Consider the following 27,555-nt stretch of genomic DNA (forward strand, 5'->3'; position numbering starts at 1 on the left):
GCTGTATTCTCTTCTTGGGTGTAGGTGCAGAAAAAGTGGAGCGTTATATTTACCCAGGCTTGGAAACTTGGCCATGAGAATACAATGGAGGAAAAGAAGAAAGAGGGAGTTACTGGTATATATAAGGAAATGATTATAATGATGAACCATGGAATCTAAGTCAGGTAGAAGATAAGTAAGGAATGAAAGAGGCAAAAAGGAGTAAAAAGGCATTAGAGTGAATGAATTGGAGGTCCGGTGGGGTTGAGGTTTTTAGATGTCAGAGATCTAGTGAGAACAAATTGAGAAGAGTAAAAGCGGTGGTCAGAGTGTGTGATGTTAAAAATTAATATTATAGAGAGGGTATTGCTATTGGTAATGGCAAAGTCCAGAGTACCACCAGAGAGTGGTTACCTGAGGCAGGTTGAAGGCTAAGATTATTGGAGAAGAGGAGAAAAACCTAGTGGCCACAGTATTGGAAAAATGATCTATGTGGTTATTGCAGTCACCAAGAATTAGAGAGCAAACCAGGTGCCTAGAATATTTGTATTGGTCCATTCTCGCACTGCTATAAAGAAATACCTGAGACTGGTAATTTATTAAAAAAGAGGTTTAGGGCCAGGCACAGTGGCTCACGCCTGTAATCCCAGCACTTTGGGAAGCAGAGATGGGTGAATCACCTGAGGTCGGAAGTTCAAGACCAGCCTGACCAACATGGCGAAACCCCATCTCTACTAAAAGCACAAAATTTGTCGGGCGTGGTGGTGCATGCCTGTACTCCCAGCTACTCGGGAGGCTGAGGCAGGAGAATCACTTCAACCTGGGAGGCGGAGGTTGCAGTGAGCCAAGATCACGCCATTGCACTCCAGCCTGGGCAACAAGAGCAAAACTCCATCTCAAAAAAAAACAAAAAAAAAAAAGAAGAAAAAAAAAAGAAAAGAGGTTTAATTGGTTCACAGTTCTGTAGGCTGTATAGGAAGCATGGCAGCATGTGCTCAGCTTCAATCATGGCAGAAGGCAAAGGAGAAGCCAGTACTTCACATGGCAGGAGCAGGGGGGCGGAGAGAGAGCAGAGAGGTGCTACACACTTTTAAACAACTAGATCTCATGAGAACTCTATCACAAGAGCAGCACTAGAAGGATGGTTTCTAAACCATTAGGAACAGCCCCCATGATCCAACTCCTCCCACCAGGCCCATCTCCAACATTGGAATTACAATTGAACATGAGATTTGGATGGGGGAACAGATCCAAACCATATCAACATGCAAGTAATTACAGAGTGATGTAGAAGTCATAGATATCAAACTTCTCATTAATTCCTTAAAAATTGAACTGTCTTAGGTATGTGAATACACTGGAAACTTGAGACGATTTTATGTTTGATATAATATTAGTTGACTTTCCCTGTTTTTATTAAAGGCTAACAAAATACTAGGCACTGAAGAAAGAAAGATGTATAAGGATGGCACAGCCTCTGATATTAAGGAAATGACTCTAATAGAGGCAACAAACATGCAAAAAAAGGCAATTCAGTGAAAATGCATTTCAACAATCTGAGAAACAATAACAACGAAAAATTATGTTGGTTATGAACTGCTGAAATGAAAGCCTTCTTGATCATATACAAGTCATCCCTGGATGCAGTTCAAAATTGGGTCCATTTTACACTGATTTTCTCAAAAATATCTAGTGAGTACTACATAAGAGTGTACAAAGTGTGGTGGAAGATAGAATTATACATTAAATTCTAACTCTGTCTTTGCATTGAATTATATTACAGTAGGTCTTGTCATACGTTAAATTCTCTGTCGTTAATTTTTTTTCCAGACATTTTATTCAGGCAGTGCATGAGCTCGGATCAGCTAGGGGCAAAGTTATTCTTTCATGTTACATCAAATTATCTGAGTCATGTAAGCATTTGTTTAAAGTCAGAGTTTTGGCTAAGAAAAATATCAAGGGAAAACAAAACTGGATACTGGATGCTGAAGACAGAGGATGTTATCTGATATTCAGATTTTCTCTGAGAACTTAAAACAGGCTGAGTGTCAGTGAGATGTTGTTTTGTTTTTATTTTGGGTGACTTTTTTTTATCAAATAGTATTATCTGTCAGAGCATCTAATAATGTCGCTGGATGGCTGGTATTTACCTCCCTGTAACGATCATGACATGCTAGTGAATAACCAATTTCAAGAAGAGAACTTGCAGCCTTTCTGAGAATATTTATCTCTCATCTTTTTGGTTGGAAGTTTATTATAATATCGCAGTTTACTTAAAGGAACTCAGTAGCTACTGATTCTTTAATTCGTAGTAATAATTTGCTTGAATGATTTTTTTCACCTAAACATTTAACAATATATGTTAATATATTGAGTTGGGGATAATAATAGCACCTATCTCACGAGTTTATAGTGAACATTACATAATTCATGTATAGCTGTGAAAAAATGCTTAATATAAACTAACATTATTGTTATTATTGCCATCATAATTATTATTTTGACTACATAGCTGTTTTGTTTTGAAACATCTAGTTGCAAGTAAATGGAACCCAACTAAGAGTAGTGCAAGCATGCAATGAAGCTTAATTGAATTGACAGAGACAGTGGAGTGACATAAGGGCTAGAATGGTATTAGGACTCAGAAGACAATGGTATTAGAACGAGGAGAACCATTAAAAGTCCATTTAAGCAGCTCTCTTTTTATTTCTGCACACCTGCATCTTTTTTTTTTTTTTGGTCTGTACATAATGGCTGAAAGCAGAAATCTCTGCTTTTCATCCCTAAGGTGGAATGGCATTGCCATAGCCCCCGAATTTACATGTTGAAGGTCCAGACACATGCAGGACTGACTAGCTGACTCTGAATTCCATTTCTACACAGGGGAGAAAGTGTAGTCAGTCCGATTTTGCTTAGTAATCATCTTCTGACCTTGTTAGGATTGAGGAGAAATTGATACAAGTTTCAATGGTGGCCACCTCACCCTCATGATGCTTGGGCAGAAGAAGGATTATTATTAGTATGGCAATAAAAGATCTACAACACACTCTTAATTTCTCAACACATATGTAAGTCTTTCTTTCTATATACCCAAAGGTATCCTATCCATGATCCAACTAACTTACGCATAACAACAAACTACTCAACGACTTCATAACTGGAGGAAGCTGATCTTGTTTTGATCATAGGCCCACATAAGTCCAATTGCTCTACTTAAGATAAATGGAGATTTATCTGTGTCCAGAGATGTGTCAGGCTGGGACAAATAGATAGGAGTAAAGACATACTGTATGATTGACAGCCCCACTGGAATCACATGAATGGGGAAGGGATGGCTCCACAAAGGTAGAGTGTTTATAAAATATTTTCAAAGCCACTGCTGTATTCCAACCCTAGCTGCCCCGCATTCACATTATGAGAAATTATTATACGTCTCCACTTAATAAGCTATAATAATTCCAAATACCACCAAATATATACTCAGTTCCTAAGGGAAATAAATCAATATCATCTCCAGATAACATATCTACAGATCCGGTCCAGATGTGCTCCTCTGTGATGCATTTGACCACCCTAACACTTAAAATCCACCATGAAGGAAGGCAGAAAATAAAAAACAGTAACTGCAATAGCTGTCTTATTTGTGAAGTAAGGAAAAATAACAAATAGCCATCACTGAATCTTAGCATAAATCATATTCTATAGGAAGGAGTAGTAAGGATCCCTACCTTTGGCCATGGAGTAATTTCCAGGTTAAATATCTGCCTCCTTGTCCTATGACTGCCAGGAGGATTGCCAGGGTTCATTTTCCTCCGTGGTCATAATCCAAAGCAGCATATGATAAGATTTCATCTGTAGAACTATAATCTCTTAGTCCACCCATTTTCTGTGCATATGATTACAATAAACTGAGTGTTGAATTAATGGTTGAGCAAAAATAGATCTTTTTCAGGCTTGAGGGTTCTCTGACAATTACATTTTCTGAAGTACCCACTCTTTTGCTTATTAATTTACTTCTGAAATCCCCAAAGGATAATAATCAGCATTAGAAATCTTGGATCTAGAGAGCTGAATCTTAACCCCACAGGTGTTTGTCTCCGTAATTGCCGTTAGTGCTCTGATAGTCTCCTGAGGCCACTGCTCACCGGCTTCCACTATGCCCTCAGCTGAAGGTGGTGAAGGTGAGCCTGTCTGTACCCTGTCCCGGTGCATCCCAGTAGAGAGTGCTTTATACTGTCTACTACCTGAAGAGAGAGAGTATTACCTCTGTCAGTCTGAGAACAAATATTAAGATGTGTTTGGAAGATGAAATCTATGACTTAAGCTACTCCTGGATAGCAATCTTATTTTCTTTTTCTTTTCTCTTTTCTTTCTTTCTTTCTTTCTTTCTTTCTTTCTTTCTTTCTTTCTTTCTTTTTTCTTTCTTTCTTTCTTTCTTTCTTTCTTTCTTTCTTTCTTTCTTTTCTTTTTCTCTCTTTTTCTTCTTTCTCCTTTCTTTCTTTCTTTCTTTCTTTCTTTCTTTCTTTCTTTCTTTCTTTCTTTCTTTCTTTCTTTCTTTCTTTCTTTCTTTCTTTCTTTTTATGGAGTCTTACTCTGTCACCCAGGCTGGAGTGCAATGGCATGATCTCTGCTCAGTGCAACCTCCATCTCCCGGGTTTGAGCGATTCTCCTGCCTCAGCCTCCAAAGTAACTGGGACTACAGGCACGTGCCACCATGCCTAGCTAATTTTTTGTATTTTTAGTAGAGATGGGGTTTCACCATGTTAGCCAGGATGATCTCAATCTCCTGACCTTGTGATCTGCCCACCTCGGCCTCCCAAAGTGCTGGGATTACAGGCATGAGCCACCGTGCCTGGCCAGCAATCTTATTTTCTTACCTCCCTGATTTTGTCTGCTCTAACTTTTGCTTAGAAACAAATGAGTTATTTTCTTTCAAAATTCACAAAGCACTGCTTTTCTGACTCTCAGGCATCTCAGATTCCTGTGTTGTGCTTTATTAATAAAGCTAAATATTGCTGTCTTTCTAATGGCAGATAACTGGCTTAAGAACTAAGCATAACCACATCTTGCAGAATCACTGGAAGCTGCTGAAAGTGAACAGTATTTGCCAACATTCTCATCTATTTCTTTTAGGTTTTCCAAAGTTTCACCTGAAAAAGGCATATCAGAAACATAACAAGCATTTCCAATCTCCAGTGCAGAGATACAGAGATCATTGCTGCCTGCAAAGAAATCAGGACTCAGACAATTTCTTATTTCAAGATTTGTACCTGCAGTTTTACTTTTCAATATACCATCTTATACATTGAACTCTTTGGTTTACAGGGACAAAACCCAACTCATATCAGATTCCATTTATGTATATGTATGGTTTTTTTTTTGTTTGGTTTTTTGAGACAGAGTCTCACTCTGTCACCCAGGCTGGAGTGCAGTGGTGCCATCTTGCTCACTGTAACCTCCACCTCCCAGTTTCAAGCAATTCTCGTGCCTCAGCCTCTGCAGTAGCTGGGATTACAGGCGAGAGCCACTGCACCTGGCCAGATTAAATTTAAAATGGGAACTGGGTTGATAGTTTTAGACTTGGCTCTATTCGAGACTCAATCAATGTATTACATTTTTTGTTCTCTCTCTCCCTTCTTTCCGCCTCCACCTTCCCCTCGCTCCATGGCTTATTTTTTTTAATTAAGCTGGCTTCATTTTCTTTTCCTTTACACATTTTTCCTACATGCAGTTAAGAAAGATGGAAGCCAACACTCCAGGCTACTAACCCCAGTTTAACAATCTTAGCAGAAACACAGCCTCTAACTTCTTGAATTACAGTATGATATATTGATACGGTTTTTAAAAATTATCCATTTGTAAAATTGACAAATTTTTGTTATTGTACACATGTATGGCATACAATTTGATGTTTCAGTGCAAACATTTCATGATCTTAGTTATATGTGGAATCTAAAAATAACAACTGATATCACAGAAGCAGACAGTAGAACAGTGGTAACCAGTCACTGGAGAGAGGAGGGGAAAAAGAGGAGGAGGGGAGGATGAAAAGAAGTTGGCCAATGTGTACAAATTTGTAATTAGATAGAAGGAATAAACTATGGTGTTCTATTGCACAGTAAGGTGACTATAGTTAACAGTAAAACATTGATATCATTTTAAACTCCACAAAATAATACTATATATTCTTTTTTTTTTTTTTTTTTTTTTTTTGAGATGGAGTCTTGCTCTGTCGCCCAGGCTGGAGTGCAGTGGTGCGATCTTGGCTCACTGCAACTTCTGCCTCCTGGGTTCAAGCGATTCTTCTGCCTTAGCCTCCCAAGTAGCTGGGACTACAGGTGCGCACCACCATGCCTGGCTAATTTTTGCATTTTTAGTAGAGACGGGGTTTCACCATATTGGCCAGGCTGGTCTCGAACTCTTGACCTCATGATCTGTACACCTCAGCCTTCCAAAGTGCTGGGATAACAGGTGTGAGCCACCACACCCAGCCAATACTATATATTCTTTATGAACGTCTACATATGTTAAAAAAAGTTTCGTAACTGACATGGGAATAATAAACATTAAATTGAGCAGAGTGATTACTTCTGCAGGACCATAAGCGAGTGAGCTGCAGTGGGGTACGTAGGAACTTTAGCTGTGTTGGTAATATGTTATTTCTTAAACTAGTTGGTGGTTATATGGATTCTTGTTACATGGTTTTTTTATACATTTAAGTATGGCCAAAATATTTTATAAGTTTAAAAAAGAAAAAAAGCCAATTGTTATTAATGTTGGGATTTGGATTCCAGAGACAATCCCAGATTGGCCCTGTCTGGATGATTCAAGCAACCTAGTCCTTTATTTCTTCCCAGTAAAACGTGGATGGCTAGGTCATGCACTGATCACTGTGGCTGTGGGACGGTTAAGGAGATATTGTGGTTTCCAGCTCCATTACATACAAAAGGAATAGGGAAATATTACTTTTTAAAGAAAGGGATGTTGGCTAGAAAAAAACAACTGAGGGCCATTTTCTGGGTTAATTTTCCCTAAGTGAAGCTCATTCCTTTCTCCAGTTTATTCTCAATCTGTCCAGGTATAGATTCTTACCACATTGTAAACTGTGCCCTAAAATTTTAAATTTAACCATGACCAACACACTTGATAAGCAATGGTGGTGAAAAAAAAATGCTTTTTTCTTTGGAGACAGAGTCTCGCTCTGTCGCCCAGGCTGGAGTGCAGTGGCACAATCTCGGGTCACTGCAAGCTCTGCCTCCTGGGTTCACGCTATTCTCCTGCTTCAGTCTCCCGAGTATCTGGGACTACAGGGGCCCGCCACCACACCCGGCTAACTTTTTTGTGTGTTTTTAGTAGAGACGGGATTTCACCATGCTAGCCAGGATGGTCTCGATCTCCTGACCTTGTGATCTGCCTGCTTCAGCCTCCCAAAGTGCTGGGATTACAGGTGTGAGCCACTGCACCCGGCCTGCTTTTTTTTAAATGAAATAAATCTTAATCTTTTCCTTAGGTAGTGCTGTTTAAGACTACTCCCAAGAGGAGCATGAGGAAGGTTTCTGTGAGTGGGTGTGTGTGTTTGCACACACACATCAGTATGAAAACACCACTTACTTCCTAGTAGTGTTTAAATTTGGATCTGAGGGTAACCCAAGTGGCTAACACTTCCTTTACTATTTATTACCATGGGTCACTGTTCTCTAGAATTTCACACCATCTTAAAGCTCTTGTATTTACTGTCTTCTGATTTCATTTTGGGGGACTTGGTTTGCTAAAAACAAACAAACCAACAAACAAAACATTTCCATAAGACACTGTCTGTGAAGACACTCCCCAACGCTTATTCTACCATGAAAACTCCCTGCTTGTGATGATGAGCTACTGAGAGTACTCAACCATCCTCATATTTTTCTGTTGATTAAGCTCAGCCACAGACCACAGATAGGTAACAATGACCAGAGGTGAGTAACAATGGGATGAGGAAGGAGCCTTTCCTACCATGACCCTGTCCTGCCTCTTTCTCCTGACAATGTAGTGATGGGATGAGTTTCACAACGTAATGAAGAAATTATTATTACTGGGAGCAAATGTTAGAGGACTGTTCTAAAGACATTCAGGTTGGAGGTAGACGAAGGATGCTCAAGTTTGATATGTATACATCCAATATTAAGATTCTGTAGTTTTTCAGTCAGCATCAATCTTATCCATAATTCCAGTTGGATCTACCTGCTGCAATTCATTTGATTCATGATGATGATGATGATGATGATGATGATGATTTGCCTGGACTTCAAATATTTTAAATCAGTGACACAGCTATTTTTTTATTTTTATTTATTTATTTTTTAAATTACAATTGAGCACAGGATTGGAGCACATTCTAGGCTAAAACGAAATATATCAGGGTGCAAACACCACATTCTCACATCTGCAGATATTTGCTACTATTTCTACAAAAGTTTCATCATTGGTAAGCATTCAGCCTAAGTATTAAGAACCAACAGATAAAAGCTTATTCAAAAACATCACTGTATAGTAGACTACCAATTTCTCCCCTGGAGTGGGAAAACCTTTCTGGACCTGAACCTTGCCTAATTTAGCCAGTTCCATATTTTCTGAGGGTCTATTATTCTCAGCACTTCACCTGATACTAAAATAGGTTATTAGCTAGAATTCTTTAGAACACAAGTAACAGACACCCATTTGTGTTTACAAATATAGGAATGGAAAATGTGTTATGAGGATGTAAGCATATCTCATCTCCCAGGGCCTACGGACAGGATCACATCCAAGCCTCATGCAGAACCTGGAGCTACGAAATGAAAAGCAATTAGGAGTCAGTTTCATTTTTTGTCTTTTCTTTGCCCTGTGCCTTTGTGTCCTTGTCCTCTTTTCAGATCAGTTTTCTTTGCTTTTCTATCTGCATGACTACATATAGTTACTGCATAGTTTGATTTTATAGCTTCGGACACATGCTGAAGTTGTCTCCAAATTCCAAGGGAAAATCTGATTGGCTTAATTGAAGATAAATACCTTCACCTTGTCCACAGGTTGTGCTAAGTGAAAACTTAATTTGGGGGGAATTATTTTGAAATATCAGCTGGTCTCTTTAGAACATGGTCATTCAAGATAAACCATTATAAAGGAATTTTTGCCACTTAGAGAAAAAAGACTGTGTTTCTGTCTAATTCATCTTAGAGCTGGTCTTGGCTTTGATGTTTGAAATAGGTGTGGAATGTCTGCAGTAATGATAACCATAGTAATACTGGACTTTTGTATGATAATTGCAAGTTTTATAAGCTACCCAACATCTTTTTGAGGTTAGTCAGTATTATTATAACTATGCTAGATTTAGGGATATGGATATGGAGACATAGAAATTTAAGTTGCTATGCTAAGTGGTCATAGCAAATCTCAAAAAACTCAGAACTTAAATTAAAATCAACTGGCTCTAAAACTTGGGCTCAAATTTAGTAATGATATTGGAGTTCAAGTTCTATTCCATCTGGATTTTAATTTTCTTCTTACCATTTCTCATTCCAAATGCTCTAATGGCCCAGCCATTTTTCATAATAGATTTTTTTTTTTTTTGAGATGGAGTCTTGCTCTGTCGCCCAGGCTGGAGTGCAGTGGCATGATCTCGGCTCACTGCAAGCTCCGCCTCCCAGGTTCATGCCATTCTCTTGCCTCAGCCTCCCGAGTAGCTGGGACTACAGGCACCCGCCACCACGCCTGGCTAATTTTTTTTTTTTTTTTTTTTTTGTATTTGTAGTAGAGACGGGTTTTCACCATGTTAGCCAAGATGGTCTCGAACTCCTGACCTTGTGATCTGCCTGCCTCAGCCTCCCAAAGTGCTGGGATTACAGGTGTGAGCCACCGCACCCAGCCTAGATTTTTAAACTACAAATTATTTGTTCTTTATACAATAACAAACAGCAATGCAATCAGTCTACAGCAATAGTATCTTATATATTTTTGTAATTTTTTTTGGTTAAATACTCTTCCATAATTCTCTTTTTTCAAATAACAATCATAGTGACCATGAATTTTATTCTGCCTACATCTGTAGGTAGAACTGGAGCCCTGGTAAACATCTACTTAAATAAAGTTTAGTGTTTTAGTGGGGATTCCTGTTTAATACCTACTAGAGAAATATATTTTTAGTTTGAATACAGGGAGTAGGAACGATAGAAAAGAGCATTGTTCAAAAATGTATCTAGGCTGGGCATGGTGGCTCACACCTGTAATCCCAGCACTTTGAGACACCTAGGCAGGTGGATCACCTGAGACCAGCCTGGCCAACATGGTAAAACCCTGTTTCTACAAAAAATACAATAATCAGCTGGGTGTGGTGGTGGGCGCCTGTAATCCTAGCTACTCAGGAGGCTGAGGCAGGAGAATTGCTTGAACCCTGGAGGCGGAGGTTGCAGTGAGCTGAGATCGTGCCACTGCACCCCGGCCTGGGCAACAAGAGTGAAAGCTCAGTCTCAAAAAAAAAAAAAAGTGTATCTATTTTATTTGTGATTTAAATATGAATATTTTCAGGCCGGGCACAGTGGCTCACGCCTGTAATCCCAGCACTTTGGGAGGCCGAGGTGGGTGGATCACGAGGTCAGGAGATCGAGACCACAGTGAAACCCCGTCTCTCCTAAAAACACAAAAAATTAGCCAGGCGCGGTGGTGGACGCCTGTAGTCCCAGCTACTCGGGAGGCTGAGGCAGGAGAATGGTGTGAACCCAGGAGGCGGAGCTTGCAGTGAGCCAAGATCGCACCACTGCACTCCAGCCTGGGTGACAGAGCGAGACTCCGTCTCAAAAAAAAAAAAAAAATAATAAAAAAATAAATAAATAAGAATATTTTCACTATAAATTATGAATAATTTTATTCTAATAATTACAGCAGTGACTAGGAGATAAATTTTGATATTAGAAGTTTGATACTGAGTAATGTAGATGTTGAATCCTTTGAAGTTCAGTTTCCTCCAGAAACAATTGTGTGTTGTCTGAGAACCAGAAGAGTTGATCTTTTGTATAAATAAACCTAATATTATAATTATGACAGCCTCATGGTTTGGTGCTGTCTTCATGATAGTGAGTTATCATGAGACCTGGTTGTATAAAATATGCGTGACACCTCCCCCTCCTTTTTCTGTGGCTCTCACTATGTGAGACACTGGCTTACTCTTTGTCTTCTGCCATGACTGCAAGCTTCCTGGGGCCTCCCCAGAAGCCAAGGAGATGCCAGCACCATGCTTCCTGTACAGCCTACAGAACCATAAGCAAATTAAACCTTTTTTCATTATAAATTACCCAGCCTCAGTTTTTTTTTTTTTTTTTTTTTTTTTTTTTTTTTTTTTTTTGAGACAGAGTCTCGCTTTGTCACCCAGGCTGGAGTGCAGTGGTGTGATCTCAGCTCACTGCAACCTCTGCCTCCCGGATTCACGCCATCCTCCTGCCTCAGCCTCCCAAGTAACTGGGACTACAGGTGCCCACCACCACACCCAGCTAATTTTTTTTTTGTATTTTTAGTAGAGATGGGGTTTCACCGTGTTATCCAGGATGGTCTCGATCTCCTGACCTCGTGATCCGCCCACCTCGGCCCCCCCCAAAGTGCTGGGATTACAGGTGTGAGCCACTGCACCCGGCCCTCAGTATTTTTTATAGCAACACAAAGAATGGCCTAACACATTAGGAAGAAAAAGTACATAGAAGCTTGTAAACCTAGAATTGAGAGTCTAAGAAACCAGGAGGCTTTCCTGTGAAAGAGAGAGTTAAGCTAAACTGTGAAGGAGGAGTTCATAGTAGATTTTTTTTTTTTAATATACAAGGATGTTGATGGCAATATTGTGGATAGTAGAAAAAATAATCTGGATATAAAATTCTAATCAATTAGTGCTACATATATAATATATCCTCACCAAGGGGTATTATGCACTCATTCAAATAAACAATTAGAACTCTGTCTTTTGACATGGAGGGATTCCATGAAGTAATGAGAAGTGAGAAAAGAAGCATGCGTTTTAAAAAGCACAGGAATAGTTCCAGAGAGAGCATTCCTCAAGAAAAAGATAGAGGAAGTAGTGTAAAGATGAGCTTCCTAGGCATAAGGAACAGCATGTGCAAATGCCCCAAGGAAGAAGACAGCTTGGTGAAATACAGTAACTGAAAGGAGAGTAAAGAGGCTGGAGCTCAGAAAATGAGGTCGGGGCTATAGGGCAAGGAGAGGTGGGAGGGATACCAGGTGAAATAGAGAAGTAGATAGGTCAGAGCATATATTTGAGAAAGCCACATTAAGAACTTTGTTGTTATCCTTCAGTAAATGGTTTATACCTTGAAATATTGCCTTTTCTAACACTTAGTGATTGCATGTCATTTAACACTTAGTGATTGCTGGGAGAGCTCTGCAGAGTATTCACTATATTTTAGAATCAATGACAGTATACCTGGCACAAAGGAAATTCTTAATACATTCTAGTTTTCCACTTCACCTTGTCCCCTTTCCAGTCGTTTTCTCCCATGAATGCATAGAATATGGTTCTATAGTTCTCAACTCCCAGGCTCAATGCCCCTTCTTGGTTTTAAAGAAATATTTTGTAACATTGTCTTGCTACGCTAAAACAATGAAATTTATTAATAATGTAATTTAACCTATAACTTTTAAAAGTAATGTTATGTCCTGATTATAATGTAAATAAAAAGAATTTATAAAAATGCTATTTGTTGTAGTATATAAACATTCATACACAAATATACCATTAGACAGAAGAAGCTGTGAGATGTGAGATGACTGACCTACAGATGCTAAGGGAGACTGATGAGTTTTATTATATCTCTGAAGCAGTTATGTAGTGCTGTGATCTACAAAATGATGAATAATTCTTAGCAGATGTCTACGTTAAGCAAAATATATTGTAATTGGATTCCTGTAATTCAGTATACATTAAAACCGTGCCAAACATTTCTTGTATTTGTATGTAAAACAGAGAGAAGCTCTGAACTTAGGCAATTATAAATGAATTTTTCACCTTCATTTTGTCTGGCAGGACTGCTGTTATTTGCCCAAGACATCGGATAATTTTCCATTGTGATGGATACATCACAGGACATTGTCATTCCCTGCCCACCAAATACCAGTACAACCTCAATCGTTGTAACATTTTCCAAATGTTCCTTATTAGTTGGTCCACTGAGAGCCACTGATCTGATTGGAAGACAAGACACTGGAAATGTCACATTGTACCAGAAGACTTCAATAACAGCTGAAAAAAAACAATAAAAGGGATGTTATAAAGTCACATGTAGATGGCAGAAAAAATACTCAAGGGATTAAGTCTTAGGCATTTTAAGGGGCCCACACCAGTCAAAGCTGGAATAAGACAACGTAGAAATAGATTTTGAACAATGACTAACCTGAAGCGAGACAGAGGAACAAGGGAGGCATTGTAGGCTGGAGGTCCACTGAGCAGAGGTGGGCAAAGGTGTGATGTACAAATAAACATGATATGTCTGGGAGCCAGTGATACAGAATTTCAGACATCCTCAAATTAGGCCTTCCAGAAAGGCAGTTGGAGTTGGCAGTTTACTGTTGCTTCATTTTTGTTGTTGTTTTCTCTTTTACTCTGTCTTAATTATAAAAAATACAAGTTATATCCCAGACCTCAGTTGAAGTTTGTGAAATCCAGTCCAGATAGTGACTCTAAGGACACCAAAAATGATTATTACTGATGTGTTTTTTTAATAATTCCTACAACATATAGTAGCAATGGGTGTCTATGATTATGTTAGCAATGTTGGTGATAAAGACCTTTCCATATTGCTATGATAAAATACCTTTGAAGATGGCTATTCATATTCATCCATAACAATGATAAGTAACGAATGACTTCAGAAGTTACATTTAATATTTTCAAAGATGTTAAATATGGACAATTCTCATGTCTTAACAAATACTAATAACAAAAGATGAGTGAATATTTTAAAAATTGAATAATTAAAATAATCAGTACTTTGTATCAAATAGATTCTATTAGCCCACTCTATGTTTTGTTTTTACACCTAATGGCATGATTATGCAATTTACCAGTAAATACTAGCATGGTTTTTAACGTTGTTTGTGTGTATTATGAAAAATGTAAGCAACTTAATATTTTCATATTAGGTTGTTTGATCTGCCCAAGAGAAAGAGAAGAGGAAATGCAGTCATAAGAGAATAGGATCTAATGAGTTTAGCAATTTAAAAATTAAGGACCATGATTTTCTGCTATTTTAATTAAGTCATTTTATATCTCTTTACCTCATTCTCTAAAATAATTTGTTACAATTATCTAACCTTTTACAAATGTTTGCAAATTAAAAGAAATAATTACCCAGTACTACACCATAATTTTGAAGAATGGATGAAGCACACAGTATGATAATGTGTTTTTCATCTTTCTAAAGGAACTTCGTGATGATCAAAACAGGAAAAAATTCTTAATCTACAAATCTATTGAATTTTATTACATTTGTTTCCACACTTCTTTTCACAAATGTTTGTACCATCTTTTTGAACTTTAACTGGTCTTTAATTAGGTCTCTACACCAATGAACACAGAAACACAAGTCAAGGAATCAAATTAACACAAGATTCCTAGTTATATTATCTGCTCTGCTTTATTAGTCTTTCTTTTTTTTTTATTTTTTATTTTTGAGACGGAGTCTCACTGTCGCCCAGGCTGGAGTGCAGTGGTGCGATCTCGGCTCACTGCAAGCTCCGCCTCCCGGGTTCACGCCATTCTCCTGCCTCAGCCTCTCCGAGTAGCTGAGACTACAGGCGCCCGCCACCACGCCCGGCTAATTTTTTGTATTTTTAGTAGAGACGGGGTTTCACCATGGTCTCGATCTCCTGACCTCGTGATCCACCCGCCTTGGCCTCCCAAAGTGCTGGGATTACAGGCGTGAGCCACCGTGCCCGGCCTGCTTTATTAGTCTTTCTATCCTCTGCTCCAACCAATGCTTGGCATAATGCCTTTTTTTTAGAAAGCTCTCAATAAATGTATTTATGACACTTACATAATACTTTATGTAACAATTTAAATGTGAGAGATATATAAAATGATTATGAAGTTCATTTCAATAATTTTCACAGTAGTCTTATATGAAATGTCATAAGACAATTAAACTAATGTGATGATTCATCTGGCCATAGGTTTAGCCAACACTGACAGAAATTTTGCTTGGTAACTTCCCCAAAGTACTTGGGGAAAATATTTTTTGTTGTTGTTGCTTTTTATTTTTTTCTTGAGATGAAGTCTGACTCTATTGCCCAGGCACCCAGGCTCCCAGGCTGGAGTGCAATGGTGCGATCTCAGCTCACTGTAACCTTTGCTTCCCTGGTTCAAGTGATTCTCCTGCCTCAGTCTCCTCAGCAGCTGAGATTACAGGCACGTTCTACTATGCCTGGCTAATTTTTAGTAGAGATAGGGTTTCATCATGTTAGCCAGGCTGGTCTCAAACTCCTGAATCTTGATCCACCTTGGCCTCCCAAAGTGTTGGGATTACAGGCGTGAGCCACCACGCTCGGCCGTGAAAATGTTTTTGAGAGACACATCCATTTGCTAATTGTTAGACATGACATTCTTTCTGCAGTAAAGGCTTTATCTGCCTGAAAACCATTGTCTTGAACTGAACTAAAATACATACATCCTAAAGCTCTTGAAGGAACTAGAATTTTAGTGCATGAATTATTGTGTACAAATAATGACTGAGACCTAGTAACTAACTGAAATAGCTTCACATACTTATCATACTTATCATACTTCTAAGGATTCTTGAAGAACATATTTGTTAAAAACAAATCAACAATTGAAAAGAAACATGTCATTCAGAGTGTGATTTCCTTCTTTCCCAATAAAATTAGTTGCTTCCTCTCTTCTATAACTCCTGTCTCTTTCATTGTTATCTATATTTATGTGTATATATATTGTTTTCTGGATTATTGTACTTCACATATATTTTATCTTATCAATTAAATTATAAGTACTGGCCAGGCATGGTGGCTCATACCTGTAATCCAAGCACTTTGGGAGGCCGAGGCGGGTGGATCACAAGGTCAGGAGTTTGAGACCACCCAAGCCAATATGGTGAAATCCCGTCTCTACTAAAAATATAAAAATTAGCCAGGCGTGGTGGTGCATGCCTGTAGTCCCAGCTACTCAGGAGGCAGAGGCAGAAGAATCACATGAACCTGGGAGGCGGAGGTTGCAGTGAGCTGAGACAGTGCCACTGCACTCCAACCTGGGCAACAGAGTGAGACTCCGTCTCAAAAAAAGAAAAAAAAGAATTATAAGTACTTTGAGGGCAGGAAAAAATACCTGATTGCTTTTGAACCCCCTTACACCCTTGTATATTTGAACTCAATATGGGAGGCAAATACATACCTGTTAAGTGTAATTTCGTATTTCCACTAATTTGTTTAGACTTTAGATTAAATATTGTAGAATGGGGGTAAAGATGCAAATGAAGATTGAGTTGACTTGTAGTTTTTAAGAGCCTTTTTTTTTTTTTTTTTTTTTTTTAAGACGGAATCTCGCTCTGTCTCCAGGCTGGAGTGCAGCGGCACGATCTGAGCTCACTGCAATCTCCACCTCCCTGGTTCAAGTGATTCTCCTGCCTCAGCCTCCCGAGTAGCTGGGATTACAGGTGTGCGCCAGCACACCCAGCTAATTTTTGTATTTTTAGTAGAGACGAGGTTTCACTATATTAGCCAGGATGGTCTCGATCACCTGACCTCGTGATCCTGCCATGGCCTCCCAAAGTGCTGGGATTACAGGTGTGAGCCACCGTTAGTGTAATCTTCTCATCCATCCTGTTAGCTACTTTTAAAGTATTAACTGTAAAAGTCTAGTTTTAGTTTCAGTCTTAAATATAACCTATCCATTTAAAAAATAATAGAGTTGAGAATTTATTAGGCATACTTATCATATGGAGAGACTGAGGTTTTGTATCTCCCTTCCCATATCATCTGGACCTTGTTCATTACCCATTATTCTTTCTATTCTCTGCTATTTCCTTTCCAACACATTTACCTGAGTACCTATAGCTACAGAAAGATTCCCAACAACTTGAAAACAACCTGCTCCTGCCTCTTCCTACTTTTCACATATACATGGCCATTTTATTTCTTTCTTTCCCTCTACTGATGACTTTTGGCAGCTTGAAAACACTTGGGTTATAACTTGGGCAACATGGTGAAACCCTGTCTCTACAAAAAAATACAAAAATTAGCTGGGTTTGGTGGTATGCACCTGTAATCCCAGCTACTAGGGAGGCTGAGGTGGAAGAGTTGCTTGAGCTGAAAAGTTGGATGTTGCAGTGAGTTGAGACACTACACTCCAGCCTAGGGAGCAGAGCAAGATCCTGTCTCAAAAAAAGGAAAGAAAGAAAAGAAAACCTAGTTATGTCTTTCACTTTAAATTCTACATCCAATCTATCTGATGCAAACCACATTGATCGGTTTCCTCCTTTTCATTTGCACTATTCCTTCCCTTGTCATACTATTCACACGACAGCTAGGCCTAACTACTCTTCCTGACTCCCTAGAATTTATACCAAAGGCACCAACTGTTAGATTAGTCAACATATCACCAGCAAGAGACACAAGCCCATATTTTTCAGCTTGCAATCAGAGTTCTTCCCAATCTGATTCCCAGTATAATTAATAGTAATGCACTTACGGGCTTACCACAGATCAAGAGCTGGGATGTTTTCCACATACCATATCTAATTTATAATTCTCACAACAATCTTAGATTATAAATAATTTTGACCTCATTCTGTGAGAAAATTACTCCAAACTTTATTTCTAAACGTATCTTCCACCACCCACAACCATGTGATGCCCATGGCCAAATCAGGTTAATTGATTTGGGTGGTTCTGGAACTTGCTTTAACTTTCATCCTCTAGCCTTTACTCTGCTCTTTCAGCATCTAATCACATGCCAATTGCATTCTCCTGACAAGTTTGCTCATCAGTCAGGACCCAACTCAAATTCTAATAGTTCTGTGAAATTCTGTCCACATTCCTCACCTACCCTCTAGGCTCCTTAAGGGGTGAGATGAATTTTATGTATTTTTCCATCCCATTAAGGATGGAAAGGTCTTACATAGCATAATACCTTTAATGGATTCTCCCTCTCCACTTCTATTTTCTGATCTTTTATTTGCTTTTAATAATGAACACTCTAGTAGATATCCTTCTTTCTTTGTGATTTCACTTGACTTAGCATGAGTGCATATCTTAATAAAATTAGACTTCCTATGGGCCTCATTTTACTCTAATATTCTTGATATTTTTAACAATAGGATAAGTGCAGTCTCAAAACGTTCATAAGTATTGCACCTTTAAGAAACATCCAGAATTATTCTCAAAGGGTGTAGAAACATGCCAGTATATTAAGTACCACATAGAGAATATTAATTTAGTCAATGGATTGCATGCCAAAAATGAGGAAGAGAACTGAAAAAAATATTAAAAAGTGAGATGTGAAAATTAGGAATAGAAGGAAAAAATAAATACATAAAACAAGACAATTCTCTGCATTCTTTTGAAGAAATGAAACTACAAACCAGACACCAAGATTTGGAAGATTAGCTTTGTACTAATCCTGGAATTTGCTTTTACTTTCCTGACTTTGGCCTTTGCTCTGATGTTTCAGTATCTAAACATCCAAACCTTAATGGCTTAGCATTTTCCTAAACTGTTTTATTAGGGGCAAAATAGCCACGAAAGTCATTTTTAAGGGTCAATTCAATTTTATGATAATTTATATATTATGCCAGAAGCTTAAAATATGCCTATTATTACCCTAAATTCCATTCTTACAGTACTAGGCTACATTTTAAACATTTGCTGCAAATGACTATATCTTGAAGTCTACGTGATTACACAAGTTATTATAAATACTCATGACAGATTTACTGAGGTGTAGGCAAGGAAATTAAAAAAATAAATTTTATTCATTACTGTATTTTATGTTTAAATTATACTGTCTCCACTTCCGTAACATTGCTCCGCAGTACCCCACCTAGAGGGACCTGCTTTCACGCACATCTCCCTATTTTAAACAATACCCTTTTATCCCAAATCTGTAACTAGGACAGTTGAGAGCCAGCACCAAAATCTTTGATGATATTTGAAATTCTTTTACATAAAAAGGTAAAGGCACAAGCACTTTTTCTTCTACTTTTCCACTCCCCACGTCTTCTCCAAGCCTAAAGACTCTAAGGCGCTGAGAAGGAGTCTGCACTGCGGGATGCCCACTGGAATTACCTACTACTGTGGGCGGAATCCACCCCACACTCTCGAGGGTGCTACAACCCTTGCTCTCACCCGCGGCCCCCAGGCCTCTCCTCCAGGCATTCTTGGGCCCAGGGAAAAGCGAGGCCGGGACCACGGCCCCGCTGGGCCTAGATCCGCCTTCTTCCCAGGTGAGCGTCGCCGTCCTCCGGGATCGCTCCTCGCCCCAGCCTAGGAGCAGGGTGTCGGGACTTGTAATTGCCCCGTAGCCCCGAGGGCGGGCAGGAAAGAAAGGCTTTTTCATACTCCGCTGGGAAAAGGCTGGGTGTTTGAGTTCAGACAGGTTCCGAGCGCTTTCTGGCTGTTCGGGGTTTGGCGTGCCACGACTTGGGACTTGTTGTAACCCGTCTCCTCTCCCGCCCCCTCTAGCGCTGCACCTCGTCTCGGGGAGGCGCGGTTCGGGCCGGAATCAGCCTCCCTCCGCCGACCTGACGCTGGGCAGGTAACTCCCCTCCCCTCCCTGCCCGCGCCCAGGCGCTTGCTGCTTCCTGGGAGGCAAACCTTCGGCGGCGGGCGCGGTGCGGCGGGCGCGGTTGCGCGCGGCTTGGGGCGCTCCTGGCCGTAAGTGGGGTTTGGGCTCCCCTGTCCCGGACCTCGGCGGACGGGACCCCAGCGGGTGCAGGGTTGAGGTGCTCGGGGTGCTGGGGGGGCCCGGGGCTTCACCCGCCACTGGCCGGCGCGGCGGACGGGAGGGATAGGGGCCTCCCCCTTGGGAGAGCGCGCGCGGGATTGGAAATTCCCCAGGGTGCAGAGCTCCGTTGCTTCAGTCTTTTCTACGTTTCTTTCATTGTCGTGGGGGTGCGAGTGAGTTGAGAAGTTTGAAAAGTTGTCTCGGGCGGAGTCGGTTTGGGTCCCCAGAGGACAGGCGCCGCCCCTTGTGGACGTTGGATTTGTTGCCTCTTTTCCAGTGTAGGAGTGCGCCGAGGACCCCGGGAGGCGGAGCGGGAGGAGAGACCGCTGGGAAACGTCTCGTGGGAGGAAGTCCAGGGTGGAAGCAGAGGGCGTGGGGGTGGGGGGTTCCAGGAAAAAGTGGGAGAGCTTAGGTCGCTGAGGGGCGTGGGTGTTCTTTAGATCCTGAGTGGGGAGCAGAACTTGAAAAGACAGTTTTTTTCACACAACCTCTTAATTGTACAGGATCCCGTTTCTGAGTACAGACTGGTAGCGACCTGTGGTTTTCAAACTTGGGTCGGCCTGAGTCTGGGTCTGTGGGCCCTAGCAGTTCTCCAGCAGAGCCTGTACCTACCAGAGTTTGAGAACCACTGCTCTAGATCGTGGTGAGTGATCTAGAAGAGGAGAGTATGCCTAGAGCAGATTGCTTCTGGAACGGGACTTGGAGACTTTTGGCCTGTTCTGTGTGATATGTTGGGAGACTTACCTGTATAAGGTGAGTGAAGAGGCAGAGAATGTGCCTGTGTTCATTGCAGGAGTCATAGGTATGTAAAGAGACAACAGTGCTTTATAGGAGGAGGCTGGGAGATTATGGGAACACAGGTGAGCATGTTGTCTATACTCGGAGTGGTGAGGTTATAGAGTCTCTCTGACCTAGAAGTGGAAATGAGAGCTTAGGCGGCCAGAACACTTAAGAAGAAGGTGTGCGGGTGGCAAGCAATTGAGGCTAGAATTTAATGCCCAACAGCTTATGTCCAAATTCCCATTTACAAACATCTTGCTAGGTTACTGGCAGGCACCTCCCTTCTTTCCCTTTCTCATCCTAACAAGTGCAAGAGCCCCGAGGAAATCCATGACTGAGGCTGAATCATTGCTGACAAGCAACAGGAAGGGAGACAGTGATGAAATAGACTTAGAAGAGAAAGCTGGGGTTTTTTGTTTTTTTTTGGGGGGGGTGGGGGTGGCGGTGGGAGGCTCAAAATGATTGGAGAATGAGAATAATGTGAAACAGAATGATGGAAGGTTGGGAGTGCAGGTCTTTGTTGCGTTTGTTTCTCTCTGTCTTCCTGTAGTTCCCAGAAAAGTAGAAGTCCCCACACCTTCCAATTGCAAATTCCACCCCCTGCCTTTAGGGCTCAGGCACACGTCGGGTATACACCTATTGAGGGTGCTGGCTACACCCTCTAGAGCCTGCCTAAGGGGCTGGGTGGATCCTGCCTTTAAAGCTGGCAGGCTCTAGACCGCAGATGCTGAGAATTTATTGTGGGAAGCAGTACCAATTGAACAGCTGCTGAAAGAGATTGTATAGATGGAGACAAACCACACCTCTGGTGCTGACTCAGTGATGTCTTTTACGTTTATGCCCTTGAGTTTATGACGCTAACTGGCTAAACTTTTTTGGGATGAAGTAATTAATTTTATTAATCTTTCTATTTTATTCCCTCTAGCGTCCACCGTTCTTTATAGTTTAAGGTGGAGGTTCATTCACTGAGTATTTTCTTGACCATGACTCACCTTGCAGCAACTCACCTACTTAGTTTCCCATTTAATTACATTATACAATACTGAGTTGCCAAAATGTAATGTTATTATACTTTTAAGTGTCCAGAATCTTGGGGTGAAACTGTGATCCCATCAAAGCAGGACTCTTCTAATACATAAATCTGGTTGGAGGAGACCTTTTGAAAAGAGGCCACTTAGCTTAATTTAATTAATTATTGGTAAAATTTCAAGTTGTCCTTGTTTAGCTGGTTAGGTAAGTTTGCACGTCTGTCCCTTTATAAGTTGCAAAATGTGAATGTCCCATGGATGTTTCACAATTCAGCTTTTTAAACGCAATGTTTTGTTCATTTTGAAATGTGCTTTTGTTCCTTTAATTTCTGATCTGGAGATGGAATGTATTTTAGAATTTTGTTGTTGAATTTATCATTTGAACATCAGAATACATCCGCTCCCCCGTGGAAACAGAGTTCTAAATGACGGTTATTCACAACCCAGCTTTAAGGATGCCGTAGATAAAAAGTTGTACAAATAGCACTTAAACTCCATCAAGAATCAAAGCCAAAACATTTCTCCGAGAAAATGTGTTAGAGCCTTCAGTGGGAGCTTCCTTCCCACTGAGGTCTGCCAATGGGCATGGGCACTGTCTAGAAGTATCCTGGCCCCTAAGGGTAGAGCAGGCTTCCCAAGGGGATTGGGAGGCTGAGTGCTGCGGGCTCCTGAGACAAGAGCTGGGGGAAATGGTAGGCTCCAGTGGAAAGGATATATGTGGAGGTGAGGTGGAGTGGGGGGCAAGTGGGCTGTACACTGGGGAGGAGGGTGCACTAAGGAGGCAGGGGGCTAACATGTACAGAAGGTAGGGGTGTATGATAGAGGGGGCAAAGGATGTTTTCAGGGGCTGTGATGCTGTAAGGAAGGTGAGCCTTGGTGGAGAGACGATCCAAATATGAGAGATATTCATTGGGCATGCTGTCTGTGTTGGGAAGTCCTGGAATCACATGGTCATGAATGGTAGGAAACTTTTCCTCTGGGGACATCTAATTACTACCCAGTTTGTCTTTTGTTTTATTTTTACGTTGTCCTTAAGAGTGGGGTGAGATGTCCCCTAAGGGCGCATGACATTTATCTTTTCAGCTGTGTCTTTAAATAATTTGTAGATTACTGGTCCGTGGGAAACTTAAAGTAGTCATGGTCAGCCTCTCTTGCATACTGACATAGAGTCAGGTGTAGTCTCCAGGTTACTGGCAGGGGCCTATGTTGAAGAGTTTATAGAGAATTTATGCAGTGATGATGATTATCTAACGGCTTTAACTTTGTGCTCTTTTATGCTATCCCTTTGATTAAACATATTTATTGACCATTATCTGCCAAGCAATATGTTCCTCTCCAGGGGTAGGAAAGTAAAAATATATTCCTGGATCTTAGGAAGCTTCCAGTTTAGGGACCTAATGACAATTCTAAGTACACAAATAAATAAATGGATCAAGTCCACCGATTTTTGTAGTTCCTTCCTATTCTCTGAAGGTCACAGCAGACGTTGTTTGTGTTCATTAATCATTTGTGAAATTGAACATTAGCAGCCCTGGGATAGTCATGTTTTTTGACAAAGTATTAACATTCTTTAGGCTTGCAGGTTTTTCACTGGTATTGTGAAAGGTTTAGACTATGTCCCACCCACACTGCTCTGAAATTCTCTGTGATCACTTCTTATTGAGAGTATCATAAAATGATGTTAACTAAGGTTTCCCCACAGTATCACTGTGAAGCTTATTATTTCCACTTCTTTGGCCAAATTTTCATTTCAAAGGGTTTTCGTTCTTTATTTAACATCAGGTTCCTTCTTTGATTACATAAACATTACTACTTGGAGAAGAAAAGGCAGTTTTCAAAGCACTAAAGAGTGGCATCTTCCATCTCAATGGTGGTAATAGAATAACTCAACATAAGATGTTTGGGCTGTCATTTATATATACACACTAGCAATGATGACTTTAATTCTTAACAGCACGTTACTCCAAATACCTAGTCTCATAAGACTCATTCAACAGATGTTTTTAAAGTACTATATTTTAACGGCTGGACATGGTGGCTCACACCTGTAATCCCAGCACTTTGGGAGGCTGAGGCGGGTGGATCACAAGGTTAGGAATTCAAGACCAGCCTGGCCAAGATGGTGAAACCCCGTCTCTACTAAAAATACAAAAATTAGCCAGGCGTGGTGGCGGGTGCCTGTAATCCCAGCTACTCGGGAGGCTGTGGCAGAGAATTGCTTGAACCTGGGAGGCGGAGCTTGCAGTGAGCCCAGGTCGTGCCACTGCACTCCAGCCTGGGCGACAGAGTGAGACTTGTCTCAAAAAAAAAAAAGGGCTATATTTTTCTCAAATATAACTTCTGAGTTATTTGTTAAAGATGAGTGCAACATAGCTAAGTTGTTTTTAGAGTAAGTATCTGTTTACAGTGTTCCCCTGTGGTTCTTTTTTTTAATTTCAACCCTTCCTTTCCATTTTCATCTTTATTCGCCTTTTCAGCCTTTTGTCACATCTCATCCTTTCTATCCTGCTTTTGTCCCTTCTCTTCCTTTTTTTTTCTTTTATGCTTCTCTTCTCTTCCCTCTCATTATGTTTTTCTCTTCACTTCCCTTCTCTTTTTATCCATCCCTTCTGATTCCTTCTGATTTACTTTTTTACCCGTTCATCTTTCTTCTTTCTTATCTCTCATTTCATACTTCTATTTATTTGTCCATTTCACCATCTGTTGAACTACCTATTTATTTACATTTTGTTTTGGTTTGGTTTGTTTTTTTTGAGACAGAGTCTCACTCTGTTGCCTAGGCTGGAGTGCAGTGGTGCGATCTTGGCCCACCACAACCTCTGCCTCCTGGGTTCAAGCGATTCTCCTGCCTCAGCCTCCCGAGTAGCTGGGACTACAGGCAGGCGCTACCATGCCTGGCTAATTTTTGTATTTTTAGTAGGGGCGGAGTTTCACTATGTTGGCCTGGCTGGTCTCAAACTCCTGACCTCCTGATCCGCCCTCCTCGGCCTCCCAAAGTGCTGGGATTACAGGTGTGAGCCACCGTGCCTGGCCTATTTACAGTTCTTTATTTCTGTCTGTCATCTTTATCAGCACAATTCTCTACTTTGGTATTCTAAAAATCTGTACAAGTAAAATTAGAAGCATATCTCGTTTTATTGCGCTTTGCTTTATTGTACTTTGCAGCAATTGTGTTTTTACTAATTGATGGTTTCTGGCAACACTGCCTTAAGCAAGTCTGTCAGTGCCATGTTTCCAACAGCACATGCTCACTCTGTGTCTCCGCGTCACATTTTGGTAATTCTCACAATATTTGTCTTTTGTTTTATTTTTACGTTGTCCTTAAGAGTGGGGTGAGATGTCCCCTAAGGACGCATGACATTTATCTTCTTCATTATTATATTATCTTTTTTGGTGATCATTGTTCTCTGATGCTACTCTTGTAATTTTTTTGGGGTGCTACAAATCATATGCACATATGACAGTGAACTTAATCTATAAATGTTGTGTATGTTCTGACTGCTCTGCCAACTGGCCATTCCCCTGTGTCTTTCCCGCTCCTTGGGCACAATATTGAAATTAGACCACTTAATAACTCTACCAGGGCCTTTAAATGTTCAAGGGAATGGAAGAGTTGCATGCCCTCATTTTAAATCAAAAGCTAGAAATGATTAATCTCAGTGAGGATGTCATGTTGAAAGCTGAGATAGGCTAAAAGCTAAACCTCTTGTACTAGACAATTATCCAAATTGTGAAAGCAAAGGAAAAGTTGTTGAAGGAAATTAAAAGTGCTACTCCAGTAAACACACACATCATGAGAGAGTAAAATGGCATTATTGCTGATAGGGAGAAAATCTTATCGGTCTAGAATTCAAGGCTGTTCAATCTGTGGCCTGTAGGCCGTATATAGCCTAGGACGGTTTTGAATGCTGCCCAATACAAATTTGTAAACTTTCTTAAAAGACTATGCGATTTTTGTTGCAATTTTTTTTTTTTTTTTTTTTTTTTTAGCTCATTGGCTATTGTTGTTAGTGTGTTTTATGCATAGCCCAAGATAATCCTTTTTGGCCCAGGGAAGCCAAAAGATTAGACACCCTTGGATAGATCAAGCCAGCAACAACATTCTCCGCCAAAGCCTAATCCAGAGCTAGACCTTAACTGTCTTCAATTCTGTGAAGGCTGAGAGAGATGAGGAAGCTGGAGGAGAAAGGTATGAAACTAGCAGAGGTTGGTTCCTGAGGTTTAAGGAAAGAAGCTGTTTCCAAAATGTGAATGTGCAAAGTGAAGCAGCAAGTGCTCATGAAGAAGCTGAAGCAAGTTATCCGGAAAATCCAGCTAAGATAATTGATGAACAAGGTGACACTAAACAACACATTTTTAATGTAGGCGAAACAGCCTTCTAATGGAAGAAGATGCCATCTAGTATGTCAGAGCTAGAGAGGGGAAGTCAATGCCTGGTTTCGAAGTTTCAAAGGATAGGCTGACTGTCTTTTTAGGGGTTAATGCAGCTGGTGACTTTTAAGTTGAAGCCACTGCTCATTTACCATCCCAGAATGCCTAAGGTCTTTAAAAAGTATTCTAAATCTAGTCTGCCTGTGCTCTACAAATGGAACAACGAAGCTCAGATGAGAGCACACCTGTTTACAGCAAGGTCTACTGACTTTTTGAGCCTACTGTTGAGACCTACTTCTCAGAAAAAAAAGATTCCTTTCAAAATATTACTGCTTATAGACTGTGCACCTGGTCACCTAAGAGATCTGATGGAGATTAATGTTGTTTTCATGCCTTCTAACACAACATTTGTTCCGTAGCACGTGGATCAAGAAGTGACTTTGACTTTTAAGTTTTATTATTTAAAAAGACATTTCATAAAGCTATAGCTGCAGCAGATAAGTGATTCCTCTAATGAATCTGAGCAAAATAAATAGGAAATCTGGGAAGAATTCACCATTCTGCATGCCATTAAGAACATTTGTGATCCATGGGAGGAGGTCAAAATATCAACATTAATAGCAGTTTGAAAGAAGTTGATTCTAACTCTTGTAGATGTCTTAGAAAGGTTCAAGACTTTTGTGGAGGATGTAATTGCAGATATGGTGGAAATAGCAAGGGACCTCTTAATAGAGTTAGAAGAGGAGGCTGAAGGTGTGGCTTAGTGTTTTCAGTGTCATGATAACACTTTAATGGATGTGGTGTTGTTTCTCATAGATGAGCAAAGAAAGTGGATTCTTGAGATGGAATCTACTCTCTTGGTGAAGGTGCTATGAACATTGTTAAAATGACAACAAAGAATTTAGAATATTATAAAAACTTAGTTGGTAAAGCAGCAGCAGGATTTAAGAAGATTGACTCTAATTTTGAAAGAAGTTTTACCATATGTAAACTACTGTTAAGCAACATTGCATGCTACAGAGAAATTGTTTGTGAAAGGAAGAGTCAGTCTTTCTGGCAAAATTCGTTATTGTCTTATTTTAAGAAATTGCTATAGCCACCCACCCTTCAGCAGCCACAACCCTGATCAGCCAGTAGCCATCAACCTCAAGACAAGCCCCTCCACTGGCAAAAAGATTACAACTTGCTGAAGGCTCAGTTGATAGTTAGCATTTGTTTAGGGACAAGTTATCTTTTGACTAAGGTTGTTCATTGGTGTTTTAGACATAATGCTATTGCCCACTTAATAGGCCACAGTATAATGTAAACATAACTTATATATGCACTGGGAAACCAAAAAAATTTGTGTAACTAATTTTATTGCAATACTCACTTTATTGTGGTGTCTGGAACCCAACCTGCATTATCTTCAATGTATGCCTAGTTATGAAAGTT

At 40.2% G+C, this 27,555-nt stretch overlaps 1 protein-coding gene across 1 annotated transcript in view; it reads left to right on the plus strand.

Moving 5' to 3' along the window:
* Nucleotides 1–19,808: 19,808 nt before the first annotated feature.
* FAM83B (family with sequence similarity 83 member B) overlaps nucleotides 19,809–27,555 on the plus strand; it is a 98,353-nt gene continuing 90,606 nt past the window's right edge. Inside the window, exon 1 of the mRNA XM_032140716.1 lies at nucleotides 19,809–19,876. The gene's annotated coding sequence lies outside the window, so the exon portion shown is untranslated. The remainder of the gene's footprint in view (nucleotides 19,877–27,555) is intronic.

This window comes from Hylobates moloch, unplaced genomic scaffold (assembly GCF_009828535.3).
Source record: "Hylobates moloch isolate HMO894 unplaced genomic scaffold, HMol_V3 SCAFFOLD_20, whole genome shotgun sequence".
NCBI lineage: Eukaryota > Metazoa > Chordata > Mammalia > Primates > Hylobatidae > Hylobates > Hylobates moloch.